Source organism: Meles meles, chromosome 2 (genome assembly GCF_922984935.1).
Source record: "Meles meles chromosome 2, mMelMel3.1 paternal haplotype, whole genome shotgun sequence".
Classification (NCBI taxonomy): domain Eukaryota; kingdom Metazoa; phylum Chordata; class Mammalia; order Carnivora; family Mustelidae; genus Meles; species Meles meles.
The window spans coordinates 70,872,239-70,887,168 of NC_060067.1; the positions used below are offsets into that span (position 1 = coordinate 70,872,239).

The 14,930-nt window shown below is 35.5% G+C and overlaps 1 protein-coding gene and 1 non-coding gene across 5 annotated transcripts in view; both read left to right on the forward strand.

Annotated features, from left to right (window-relative positions):
* The window catches only part of INPP4B (inositol polyphosphate-4-phosphatase type II B), a 563,252-nt gene that overhangs the window by 42,523 nt on the left and 505,799 nt on the right, over positions 1-14,930 (forward strand). For all 4 annotated transcript variants that reach the window (XM_045992576.1, XM_045992594.1, XM_045992567.1 and 1 more), the window contains exon 2: positions 7,179-7,230. The gene's annotated coding sequence lies outside the window, so the exon portion shown is untranslated. The remainder of the gene's footprint in view (positions 1-7,178; positions 7,231-14,930) is intronic.
* LOC123937780 lies at positions 13,564-13,667 on the forward strand. The gene has a single exon (XR_006817575.1). It is a non-coding gene; the product is annotated as a U6 spliceosomal RNA (small nuclear RNA).

A 14,930-nucleotide genomic window follows, 5' to 3' on the forward strand; every position in this document is an offset into this window, starting at 1 on the left:
ATTAGTGTTTTCATTTTCCTTGGTTAAATACCCAGTACTAAAATTTTGGGATCATATATTATTTCTGGTTTTTTTTCTCTTTTTTTCTTACTTTTCTTTTTTTAATTTTTTTTAATTTAAATTCAATTTGCCAACATATAGTACATCATTAGTTTCAGATGTAGTGTTCAATAATTCATCAGTTGTGTATAACACTCAGTTCTCATCACATCATGTGGTTCCTTAATTATATTTTTAGTTTTTTGAGGAACCTCCATACTGTTTTCCACAGTGGCGGTACCAACAGTACACAACGGTTTCTTTTTCTCCACATCCTTGCCAACATTCATTTCTTGTCTTTTTGATTTTAGCCATTCTGACTGGTGTAAGGTAATATCTCATTGTGGTTTTGATTTAAATTTTCCTGATGGCTAGTGATGTTGAGCATTTTTTCATGTGTCTGTTTGCCACCTGTATGTCTTTTTTGGAAAAATGTCTATTCAGATGCTCTTCCCATTTTTGAATTGGGTATTTTTAAGGGTTAATTTCAGCATTGAGGAAATGGCTCATGACTTTTACCTTAAACTGTACATTGGGGCAATATATTTGGTCTCAACAAAAAGCTGTCTTTAGACAGTTGATGAAGGTTATTGACATTAACAACATGATAGTATTTATCAAACTAAAATAATTCTTCCAAAATTAATCACTTAAGAAAGGCATAGTATATTCTCTAGACTATAATTTTTTTTCAAGTACCTCCAACTTTTTCTATTAAATGTATCTTATAGGTGTTAACTATTAACTACCTACCATGAACCATAAGAGTATACACTATAAACATCAGTTTCACGGACCACAATTTGGTTTTTAACATCAACAGAACATTGAAGGGGAAATGCAAGATTTGTGCAAGACATCAGGTGTGGCTAAACATCATACTGAATACTTGGCCAAAACAAAAAACACATTAGGTAAGACTATAGCTCATTTCAAATACATGAGATAGAAGTAATGCTTGGCTGTCTACTTTTTGTGGCAGGAACACGGTTTTAAGATCATAATAACAGGAGCACAAGGAAGATATAAAGTTAACCTTTAGAAATTCCCATGGTATTGTACTGAAATGTCAAACTGTAAGAAAAAAATAATAGCAGAAGTTTAAAAAATATTTTTACTAAGAGTAATTATATGTTATTTATTAAATTGCAATTGGAGCACTGGGTGTTGTGCAAAAACAATGAATACTGTTACGCTGAAAAAATAAATAAATTTAAATACTGAAAAAAAAAATTGCATTAAATTCCATCTGTATGCCCAGTTCTGTGTTAGGTTTGGAAATACAGAGATTCTTACAGTCTAGCAGGATAGACAAACATGTGACCAGGTCACATGGGAATTATGAGGGCAGATTCTTTGAAGGGGGGGGAGACTTCATCTTCAATTAGGTATAGGGATTTTCTAGACAAATGAGGCAACTCTGAAAAAAAAAATATTTGAGAAGTTGTAGGTGAGGAAGAACATGAGATATTCTGGAAACTGTACACTTATCAGCTGAAACATGGGCTTTTATAGATGATAATTAGAAAGCGCCAAGGCCTGGTATGCCATGTGTATCTGCTTCCTTGATTAGAGCTTATCCTATGAAAATAGATCAATGGTACAAAGGTTTCATTTCATCCTTTAAACGAGTTTACTTGTTTAGCTGCTATTTTTGTTTTTGTCTTTCTTTATCATGTTTCCCCAAATCAAGTGGTCTCGTGAATCATAACACACACACGCAAATGAGGAAAAGTCTATTGAACATTTTACTCTTAAAAATGTCATTTGCAGTGGTGCCTGGGTGGCTCAGTTGGGTTAAAAGTATCATTTGCCACTTGTTTCAAATTCCCAAAAAGTCATAGGTCACATAGATCGGAGCAGAGGTTTAAATGTGAAAGGGCTATGCATTTGAGAGATGAGGTAAGTGAAATCTAGAAAAGTTTAAGTGACCTGCCCAATAGGCCTGGCAGATCCTTCACCAGAGGCAGACAAGAAAATCAACATCAGCTCTCCCATCCTTGGCTATTTTGCCTGCGTGTAGTCAAGTTCATTGATGACAGGAGGGAAGATCCTAGGTTTCCAGATGCTGAGAAGTGCAGGAAGAGGCATCTTCAGTTCTGGAGAGGCCAGGGCACGCTACTCTATGTGCAGCTGCCACATCTTTTGATTTCAGAAGACAACAATTTCACTAGGAGGAAAATAAAATCTAAAATTGTAGAAAGACAGGAAATGATGATGACACAGTCTTTTGTTGATTTTCAGGTGGTTAAATATTGGTTGAATCAATGGTCACTTATCCTTTCCTGCTTAGAAATTATTCAGTTCCAATTTTGAGAAGTTAAAGTCAGAAATGTTATCTGAAGTGGAAAATGGCGAGAAGGAGGAGAGCTAATTATCAAAGTATAGACAGAAAAGAGATTTAGCAAATCAGCTAACATTGTTTATAGAAATATTAAATATAAGACTTTAGCTTTCATGAACCAAGTATTGAATGTTTAATTCTTATACAGTTACTTACTTTTGGACTATTAATCTGTCAATAGTTTTACTTGCTTTTGAAAAAAGAGGGCAATTATGATATAACTATACAGATGGTCCCCAACCTATGATGGTTCAACTTTCAACTTTATGATGGTGCAAAGCTGATTCAGCTTCAGTAAACATCATACTTTGAATTTTGAATTTTGATCTTTTCCTGGGCTAGTGATATACAGTATGGTACTCTCTTGTGATACTAGGTAGCAATAGTGAACCACAATTCCCAGTCACCATGCACTCACAAGTGTAGACTGCTGATACCATTATTTACCCATATAACCATTCTGGTTTTCACTGTTAGTACAGTGTTCAAGAAATTACATGACACATTCAATGCCTTACTATAAAATAGACTTCATAATAGATGATTTTTCCCAATTGTAGGCTAATGTACGTGTTCTGAGAATATTTAGAGTAGGCTAGGTTAAGCTATGATGTTCATTAGGTTAGGTGCATTATGTGCATTTTTGACTTAAGGTATTTTCAACTTATGATGGGTTTATCGGAACATAACTCCATTGAAGGTCGAGCTTCCTCAATCTTCTGTACAGTTTGTATACAGATCCTCTGTATAGTGATGACACTTCTTAGTCTTGCAAGGTTTTGCTCTGTGGAGAGGAATGCAGTCAGAGAAGGGTGGGAGCAGACCCCTCGAAGTCAGGTCCTAATATAAGCACCATCCTCATCCAAGTTGAAGGCCAGCATGAGATTGGGGATATTAAACATGATGTAAATATATAGACTTTGGAGAAATGATGGGACATCCAGTTGAAAATTTTCTAAAGGGAATTGGAAATAACAGCTTGAAAATCAGGGTTGAGTATGTATGTTTTGGATCTTTTTTTAGAATGGATAATGGAAGACTGGAGACTGAGCGAAATTTCCATGGAAAAAGAGTATGGGGTGGGAAAAAAGAGGATGATGGGGATGAACTTGGGAAATGTCTACACACATATAATTTATTGATTTAGATAACAATAATGTCTTTGCAAACAATATATAAAAATACATATTATATATTGTATTATATTTATAGATAATATATTATAAAAATTATATATATTATATCTATGTTATAGAAATTATTTAAATTTCTATAACATTATTAAATAAATAATGCATTATATATTATACACATATATATTATTACCATAAAAACAATTACAATTAAGGAAACACCAGGCAGTCTGTATGGATTGGCTCATTTTAAACTCACAATCCGTTGAAATAACTTATGAGATTAGCCCTGTATTACAGATGAGAGAACTGCTATAGCTTGATTACTTTCCTTGCACTTCTACTTAATAAATGAAGAATAATAGCCATGGCAAGGAAACTGCTCCCTTTTGCTCTCCTGTCATAGAGCTTACTCTCATTTATGTACAGACCCTCATAAGAAATGTCTCGAGATCTGCCATGGGTGCAGAAATAGTAGATTGCCTGAAGTGAACGGAGTGTCTGCTTGGAAATTTGTTTTTGTTTAAATGACATAAAATTGTTGACATTTATCTGGAAGCAAGAAAATCAGATTTACCTCTCTCCATGTAGGTAGATGAACTAAACTCTCCTTCAGCTTCTCTCTATCATGGAGTTGTTACTTAACTCAAGAAACAACAGCAGCAGATGAAAATGTGTTTCCAAGTGCTCAGGGAACTTTTGTTGAATCACCAACTGACTGATGACATTTCTAATGTTTGGGATTCCTCAACAAATTGTGCACAAGTGTAGTCATTTGTACAACCCCTCATGATGATATGTGCTTCTTTTGGTAATGCATGAAAATTGAAGTTGTTTTAGATATTTTAATATGAGCATCACACTGGAAGAGACTAGAGAATGAACACTTACTTCCCAGGTAGTGTATTTTAAGAACAAATGGTATTATTTTCAGTAACAATTAAATTATGCTGTATCTGTGAAAAAGAGTACAACAGATGTACTTGCTATTAGATAATTATAGAAATATATATAGTTTTCCTCTCTTAGGTTAAAAACATTACCAGAAAATTTGAAAAAAAATGTAGAGGTAAGGTATTTTAATAAATTAAAACCTGATGACATTGTATAATCTTTGCATACTTGGATCTCTTTTATTCTGTGATGCCCATATAAAAATATAAATAAATGGATATATATATATATCCATATATATATATCCATATATATATATCCATATATATATATATATCCATTTATTTATATTTATTTATTTATATTGAGAGATATATCTCTCAAGAAGAATTTTTTAAAGATTTTATTTATTTATTTATTTAACAAAGAGAGAGAGATCACAAGTAGGCAGAGAGGCAGGCAGAGAGAGAGGGAGAAGCAGGCTCCCTGGTGAGAGAGATCAGAGCAGAGAGCCCGATGTGGGGCTCAATCCCAGGACCCTGAGACAATGATCTGAGCTGAAGGCAGAGGCTTAACCCACTGAGCTACCCAGGTGCACCAGCATAATACAAAATTTGAAAGTATTTTTGATGACTTGAATTTGCAAGTATGGATCACATAGGATGGGCTATGTGATGGTAGAGAAATAAACAAATTCAAGATTTAAAGACTTAGAAGAACAAAAACTATTCTCTCACTCAAGATACATGTCTACAGTGGATTGCCAGGGTGCTAATCAAAATCTTTACGACTGGAAACCAAGATGACAGAGTTTCTACCATCCCCAGCAAAGTCAGCCAGTGGCAGTGGCAAAGAAACCTTGACAATTTTGAACTTGCTTTCAAAGTATCTACTCAAAGATGACACCCATAACTTTTTCTATTTCATTGGTCAGAGCAAGTTCATGGCTATGTCGTACTAGTAAATACAGTCCTACTGTGTGCATAGAAAAGAGGGGAAAGGAAATATTTGGTTGACTGGCACTGATGACTACAATACTTGCCCTGGTTTTATGTATTCAAGGAGGCAAATGTGAGGTTTGGATATTCACAAGTTGTCACCACAACTTTCAAAGGCAGGTTGTATTTTTGCAGCTTCTTATGAACATATTATTTCATTTGTTTATGTATTTTGCTAATGAGACCAAGGTGAAATTTTTATTACAATTTTGCTCTGTTTCACCTCACTTTGTTTCTCAAATAAAACTGTTTTTCTAAGTCTAGTCTTTTAAAAAGTGTAATATGGGAATTGAGGTCAGTGATTAAGAATGGATTTACTCCTGAGGTGCTTGGAGGGCTCAGTGGGTTAAGGATCTGATTCTGGGTTTTGGCTCAGGTCATGACCTCAGGGTTGTAAAATCAAGTCTTATGTCCATGCAGTCTGCTTAAGATTCTCTCTTTCTCCCTCTACCCATCTCCCCTGCTCACCTCTGCTTATGAACTCTCTCTCTATAAATATATATAGAGACATATATAGAGACATGTATCTATCTATCTATACAGATAGGTAGAGAGAGAGAGAGAGAGAGAGAGAAATAAAATGGATTTATTCCTTCTTAAAAAAGTCAACAACAGGGGCACCTGGGTGGCTCAGTGGGTTAAGTCTCTGCCTTCGGCTCAGGTCATGATCTCAGGATCCTGGGATCGAGCCCCGCATCTAGTTCTCTGCTCAGCAGGAAGCCTGCTTCCCTTCCTCTCTCTCTGCCTGCCTCTCTGCCTACTTGTGATCTCTCTCTGTCAAATAAATAAATAAAGTATTAAGTATTAAAGAAAAAAAAGAATAATGAAAAAAGTCAACAACAATTCTTACTATGTTCATAGGGGGATGTTGAACCAACTTGAAATGTAAAACTCAATATTATTTTTATTATTTGATTTTTAGAAGTATTTTTGTACATTTTAGAATCCAGGGCAACATTGGTTTCTATTTGTTAAATATCAAGACAAACATTTGAGAGCTTATTGTTTTGAATCTTTAAGCTAAATAAAGATCAGACAAAGAGCTACTGTATAGTCCTCCTAGAATGATGCACAAATTTTCCTACACTGATTTGAAAGCAGACTGTCTTTTAAGAAAAGCTTTTTGATTGTTGCAGAGCAGTGAGAACATTTGTCTTGTGTATGTATTCATGCACTGAAATTGAACCCATTCAAATTGTAATACTGAGGATATATTTACAATACATTTTGAACATTGCCCTCCAAAGATAAAGGGTGAATGGCACAATCACTTCTTAGACCTGTAATTTTAGGCACCGTGCACTGAAATGATTTTCTGATTCACTTATTTCTCGAGGCTCTCTTTCTGCCATGTGTTTCATTTGCTTTCTAAGTGCATTAATTAGTGGTCTCTGAATCTCTTTCTTAGCACTAACGTAAAAAAATCCTAATACTTACCATTATGGTTTATAGCTCTTAACATACAGAAAAAAAAAGGTAAGTTTTTCCACAAGCCCATAAGGCAGCAGGTGAACAGATGAATGGCCTTTGAACAAAATTAAAAGATCTGAATTTATCAAGCCTCTTTTCATCCAATTATCCATTTCACAATTATAGTTGATTATTTAAATTTTTAGATTCTAAATATATGTTTCACTTTTACTCAAGTATTTTGATATATTCCATTCTTACTCTTCTTTTATTAAATGTTTCCTTTGCTTTGTGAATAATTTATACATGCATTTATTTTTCATCAAATAGTTACTGAGTGTCTATCTTACTTTGTGGCAGGCTGCTGAGCTTTAACTGACGTGCGTCCCTCCCTCTTGAAGCTTGCTGTTTGGTAAGGGAGACAACCATTCATTAAATAATTGCACAGTTTAAAATTGCTACTTTCTTAAGTTCTGTGAGCTAGAGAATATGGGATGATTAGAGCATATAACAGGGAGATCTCCCCTTGTTGGAATAGAGTGGAGTGGTTAGAGAAATGTTCTCTGAAAAAGAACAGAATGGTTAGAGATCTGAAAGAGAGATGAACTAGGAGCAGGTGGGTATAGTGTCTCAGCAAGGGGCACAACCTATACAAAGCTGGTGGGATGGCTGGAAGCAGAGTTAGTCCTGGAAAGGGCACAACCAAGAGCAGTAAGAGGAGCAGGGACCTCCTCCTAAAGAGGATGGAGAGGCCAGTGACAGAGCATTTACAGGTCTCCAGCAGTTTTCATTATCCTGTGAATAAGGAGGCCTTTGAAAGTTCTTAAGCTGAAGAACAATATGTTTTGAATAGGGTCATTCCAATTGCTCTGCAAAGAAGGATTGGACCTGGGAAAGATCAATGTGGAGATAAGGTGGGAGGATCTTGTTACACCTGGGCCACAGATGACTCTAGCTTGCGTCACGATGGTAATGGTGGCAACGGGACAAGTGGATATATCCTAATAATAATGAGAAAATAAAAGGAAATTGACGAATTGAAAATAGGAATTAGATATCTATAACACAATTTTCTGAGGTCTGTTCTCAGTGCAGCATGACTCAGCCTTCAATGTCTGGCTCTTGAAACAAAAGTAAATTTAAACAAAACATCATTTATTTAAAATATTCTTGTGCATTAAAAATGGATGAATATGTATATGCTTATTAGTTCTATCCAGGTTAATCAATGCATTAATATCAATTTTTACAAAGAAATGGAGAACTGTTCTTTGTAGATGGCACTAGCAATTCTGTCTCCTTTGTGGAGAAGCAGTCCACCTCCGTCTAGTGTCTTCCTTTATTTGGCACGGACTTTCCCCTTAGCCTGAGACTGTGGAATTGACAGAAACTGTGACCTTCATACAGGCTTGTTAAAAAATCTATTCAAGAGAAATTGTATTCTGTTCAGAGAAGGACAGTGCCATTTTACTCAGGTGTGGATTAGATAATAGTAAATCATGTTGTGATAATGTTGAAAGCTACATCATCACTTTGGACTCATAAAAGAGAAATTACTTCTCATAGACTATACAAATGTGCACAAGCAGCTACATGCGGTCAATTTGTCTAACACCACTTCAAGTTTTTATATTTTCTTCCAAGCTTTTGATGCTAGATAAGCATTTTTATTTATATAAGGTTTATCATTTTTCTGACTGATAGCCAAGGACTCCCCTAAGTCACAGTATTAGTTTACCAGGAAAATCTATTCATTCTGATACAAAAATCTTTCAACTGAGAAATTAGATGAAGGCTTCCTCCAGTTTCCTTCCGTTCTCTCCCCTCTCCTCCCCTCTCTTTCCCCTTCATTTTTCCCCTCCCCTTCCCCATCATCTTCCCCTTGTTTTCCTTTCTGTTTAAAGAGTGACCACTTACCTTGGTAATGACTCTTTCACACCCACATCATTTATCCTTCAGAATATCTATTGACTTTTTTCAAACTATATCCAGAATCTGGACAGTTCTCACCACCTTCACCATTACAGCTCCCATCTAAATCAACATCCTCTCTATTTTATGTTCTTGCAATGACCATCTGACTAGTCTTCTGGCTTTTAAGCTTGTCCCTGGGTTATATTCTCCCTGCAGTAGTCAGCAACCCCTGAAAAATATCACCTGTATTATAACACTCCTGTAAGTAAATGGTTCTTTGGCTGCCCATTGCAGAATAAGGGCTGTGTTCCCATCGTAGTCCTTAAGACACTGCATTTTTACTGCCCTCGAGCTCACTCTCTGGCCTCATCTCCTCCTCTCATCCTCTCTAGGGACACCCTGCCTTCCTTGCTATCTCTCAGACATTCTAAGCATTCTCCCACATTAATGTTGCTATTTTTAATGCCTAGATGTTCTGCCTCCAGATACTGTGATTTGTTTCTTCACTTTCATCAGGGATGTACTCAATTATTGTCTTATCACAAAGGCTTTTTCTGACCACCTTGTCTAAAACGGTATCTGTCATGCCATTCTCAGTTAGTTTTTCCTGCCTTTTCTTCATTGTCTTCATTTTTTTTTTTCCACTAGAATGTAAGCCCTGTAATAGTTGGGACTTGAACTTTTGTTCAGCCTAGCATCTCCAGCATTTACAATGGTGCCTCATATCTAGCAAGTGCTCAATTACTTTTGGTTTAAGGGGAAAACATTGCTATAGTTCACATTTTCTAGGAGCTGGGAAACCAAAAACTGATTGTTCCTTAGAGACTCCAGAAGGAGTGCATCTCTGTCCACACTCTGATTTTAGGATTTTGACCTCTAGATCCATAGGAAAATACATTTGTGTTGCTTTAAGGCACGAAAGTTGTGACAGTTTGTTTCAGTAGCAATAAAAACTAATAATCATCTGGAGGTGTCTGAGATGCAACCTCATGATCCTTTTTAACTCAGTGCTTCAGGCATGTATGGATTAGAATTAGCACACATGGTACTCATGATATTGTTTGCTAAATATTTCTGGATTTTCTTTTGGGTATATGGCAAAATTAACTGTTATTGCCCCCTTAAAGTGAAGTGTGACCATGTGACTTTCTTAGAAAGACGACTAGTTAATGGAAGTAGCATGTGTAACTTCCAGGTAACGTTTCTAAGCCTTTGCAAATTTTGCCATACTGCCATTTTTCTTGTTACTGGAGTGTAGAAATGTTTTAAAGATTTATTTATTTATTTGAGGGGTAAGGGAGTAGTAGAGGGAGAGGGAGAGAGAATCCCAAGCAGACTCCATGCTGAGCATGGAGCCCAAGGTGGCTCAATCCCCTGACTCTGAGATCACAACCCGGAGACTGCAACCTGAGCTGAAACCAAGAATCTGATGCCCAACCAGCTGCACCACCCAGGCCCCCCGTGAACATAGAATCTTGATCAAATATACTCTCCATGAGCCTGGTCTCCTGACAAAACAATGAACACATTCTCTCAGAAAACACCAATGGACTTGTAGTGTGAATGAGAGATCATTTTGTGCAAGCTGTTGAGATTTGAGGGCTACTTTGTCAAGGTAGCAAAATCTAGCCCAAAGGTTCTCAAAAGTTTTGATCTTAGGATCTTTTTTACAATCTTAAAATTTCTTGACATCCCAAAGAGTTCTTGTTTATGTGGGGTTATCTATCAATTTTTATCATGTTTGCAATTAAAAGAGACATCCTTAAATAATTCACGTAAAAATGAATTCATTTTATGTCCATATAAAAATATTTTAAGGAAAAAACTATAGTTTCCATAGCAAAAATAGTTTTATGTGAAGAGTGGTCCTTTTATACATATTTGTAAATATTTAAAATGTTTAACTTTATATGAGCCAGCTGGATTTGCCTATCTGCTTTCACAGCATTCAAACTGTTGCCATTTGTTGTGGTTTAAGTATATGGAAAAGATCCAGCCTCATGTAATTATATTATATGGTTGTAAAGGGAGAAGTATTTTAATACCCTTTTCAGATAATTGTGGATATTCTTCTTTGATACTACACTAGAATTCTGTAAGTAGTAGTTTTTTAAAAGTGAATTGCAAAGTGGTACTGAAATCATATTAATGAACTTCTCATACTGCTACATGAGTTCCTTTGGTCTGTCATTTTTTATTATTCAAGTATAATTAGCATACAATATTAAATTAGTTTCAGGTGTACAATATAATATTTCAGTAATTCTGTACATTTCTCAGCATTCAACCATAAGATTCGCAGAAGAAAACATAAGCAGTAATTTCTTTGATAGAAGCCATAGAAACACTTTTCTAGATATGACTCCTCTGGCAAGAAAAACAGAAGCAAATTTAAGATATTGGGACTAAATCAAAATAAAAAACTTCTGCATAGCTAAGGAAACTATCAACAAAACAAAAAGGCAACTTACTGAATAGGAAAAGATATTTACAAATGATGTATCTGATAATGGATTAATATCCAAAATATATAAAGAACTTACTCAACTCAAAAACAAAAACAAAAACAAATAATTTAACTAAAAAGGGCAGAGGAACTGAACAGACATTTTTTTCCAAAAAAAAAAAAAATGCCGAAGACCAATAAACACATGAAGAGGTGTTCACTATCACTAATTACCAAGAAATGCAAATCAAAACCATAATGAAATATCACTTTACACCTGTCAGAATGGTCTATCTTGCACTTTAAATGGACATGTGCATGTCTCTGGAAAGGCATCCATTTGGTCAACTGAAAAACCTTGATTCACTGAGTTTTGCAGATCGTCTACATGTTAACACATTTCTTTCTTTTTTTTTTTTTTTTAAGATTTTATGTATTTACTTGACAGACAGAGATCACAAGTAGGCAGAGAGGCAGGCTGAGAGAGAGGGTGAAGCAGGCTCCCTGCTGAGCAGAGAGCCAGATGCTATGCGGAGCTCCATCCCAGGACTCTGGGATCATGACCCAAGCCGAAGGCAGAGGCTTTAACCCAGTGAGCCACCCAGGTGCCCCAACACATTTCATTATACAATATCAAACCCAACATTCTTTCGTATTGCTAACATAACCTGTAAAAGAGATTTTTATGTATCAAGAAGTTGTTAAGACACTATTGCCAGATATAAGTTTTACAAAATTCTAACATTCTTTTCATATTCAAATTCTATTGAATTTGTTTTCCTTGAAGTAGCAAAACTCATTGTCTGTTTTCAAGAAATACTCAGTTCTGCAAATATCAGCAAAATAGTCAAGCCTGAATCGGTAGTTTTTAGGTTAATTATTCTTTCAAGTAAAAGTGGTTTGTAATGAAAAGAGCAGATAGTTCAATTTGCAACGCAAACAGTAGTTCCCATAGATGACCATTATGGACACAGCTGCTAACATGGCTCTTAATGATCTCTGCCCCTAGGAAATCATGCTTTTGTGTCATTCTTTCTCCTTGATAGAGTTGGAGCTGGTGACTTGCTTCTAACAAATAGAGTATGGCAAAAGTGAGGCAGAGTCACTTCTGTGATTGGATATAAAAGACTATGATTTCCATCTTGCTGGATTTCTCTGGTTCTTCTCAAATGCTTGCCCCCATGGAGAGAGCAACCTGGAAAGGAATGGAGAGTGCCCTCCCAGCCAATAACTACAGGGAACTGAGGTCCTCAGTCCAAGTACCCCAAGTAATTGAATCCTGCTAACAACCACATGGATAAGGTTGGACATGGGGAGGGATCCTTTTCTCCCCAGTTAGACTTTGACATGCTTGTGGTTCCAGGTGACACCTTGATTGCACCCTTGTACGAAACCTGAACCAGGGGACCCAGCTTAGCAGCACATGAATTCCTGACCCACAGAAACCAAGATAATAAATGTATGTTGCTTTAAGCTGCTTGGTTTGGGCCCAAACTCTTCAGAAATAGATAACTAATACAACTATCTACTTCACTATATAAAAGTATACAATTCTACCTTTAATTATATGGTCAATTTTTGTCACAGAGGATATCAAAGCACATCTTTAAGTTCCAAGATGTAAACATTACAAATTTTTACTAATTCATCAAAGATATTCTTAAAATTAATTTTGGTGCATGTTGATGAAGTACACAAAATCTGCTAGTATGAGTTGGTTCTACTGCCTCAATTTGTTCTAAGCACCCAATAATTTTACCCACCATTGTATTCATACCATCGGTGCAAATGGCAACACAGTGAAAGAGGACACATGCCAACATAGTAAAAAAGATGAATAATGTATTTAATGTATTGAGAATTGCTTTGATTTCACAGAGATCCTGAAAAGTTCCCTGGGATCCCTAGGGATCCTAGGATTACACTTTCAGAGCTGCTGCTATAGACTATCCCAATTATCACATCAGATGAATTGTTAATTTGCCATCCCCAGTCTATATATTACAACATAGTGAAATTGCTCAAAGGAGGGCAATGCAAAATTCTCTTCATTTTAAAAGAAAACTAGTTTTTATAAGGTTTTGAAATTCTGCCTATATAGAGTGTATGCACATGATTGACTCTGTTTATCAATTCACGACTGTTGAAACATCACCCCTGCATTTACTACCCATTCAGGAGTATGTTTCAAAACAGCGTTGATGATCTCTGTGACTTGCTGCTGCTCATAATGACATCTTAGTTTTTAATCATTAAGGAAGACATTGTTAGTATGTTTTTGTGTATGTGTTTGTGTGGGTGTGTGTTTTGATATGAGTTCTATAAGTAGGAATCTGGTACAGCTTGAATAAGGTTTATAACTATTTCCAAGTACATATTTCATGCTTGCTTCAGCAGCACATATACTAAAATTGAAATGATGCAGAGAAGGTAAGCATGGCCCCTATGCAAGGATGACATGCAAATCCAAGTACATATTTCACTTGTATCTTATTACTAACATTGGTACCATAATGAATAATAATACTTCTTTGTAATAGGGAATTCAGAAAATAAATATGTATAAATAAAAAATTATGCATTATCTTTCCACTAAGATAAAATCATTGCTAACTGTTTTGTGTATTTTCTTTCAAGCATTTAAAATTCACATGAGTAATAGTTTAAATTTTCTTTAACAATATTAACAGGCAATTTGAACCCTAGAACTTGCTTTCAAACTTCAGGTCATAATTGTCAATAAATTAAAGACAAATGTACATTGATTTCATTGTGAGGAATCATGGTTTCACATCACAAAGACAGCAGTATTCAATTATCCAAAATGTTTTTAAAAAGCTAAGGCTTTTTCACTGTAAGTTAATTTTGTATATACTCTTAAACATGTTCTATAAAGTGATAATACAAGATATATTTTATTGGCCTACCTTTCACATGCTATCCTATACATTTTATAGATCTAAATTCACATGTGTACATGCATTGATGTACAAATTATAAAGCAAAGGAAAAAACATAATAAGAAACACTCCAGGATTAGCTTGTATTTTTAAGTGATAGGGGTAACATGTTTCAAGTTCCTGAAAATTGATTTTTTTAAATTAAACATGGAACCCTAGATGTTACCAGGCAGCACTAGTGTAAAATGCAGGTGCTGTTCCTGTATGCGTCCTACTCTAGAGCATGTCATGGTAGATGAGCTTATCTCAGATGTCTGCTTGTCACTGAGGCTGAGCTGATCCTTTATAGTTGATTGGCACATCATGGCCAAAATTAATACGCTAGCCAGACCTCTGATAGACTGTTAAACTGAACTCTCTCATTATTTCTCCACCTTGATTTCTACCAAAGAGTTGATAAAACTCCCTAAAAACACAATGAAAAATCTGAAAATAGGTGAATATTTTCTGTGACTACTGCTCATCTCTTTTTCACGCTTAAACCTATTGATTTCAAGATGAAATAAGTTTTTAAAATAAAAGTGTTCTTAAACCATACAGCTACAGCATGTTCTTTCCTGACTTCTATCTTTGAGGGGTCAGAGAAGGGTAGATAGATAGATAGATAACCATTTTATATTTAATGGCCAAGGATTCTTGCTAATAAAATCTGGGTTCTAGGCTGTTATTAACCTCAATTATTGTTTACAAAGCTCTGTCAGTACACATGGCATTTAATGTTTGATGAAATTGTGCCAGACAAATTCCCCTCCGTGAGGAAGCTCCAAGCTGAAAATAGGGGAAGGATGCAGG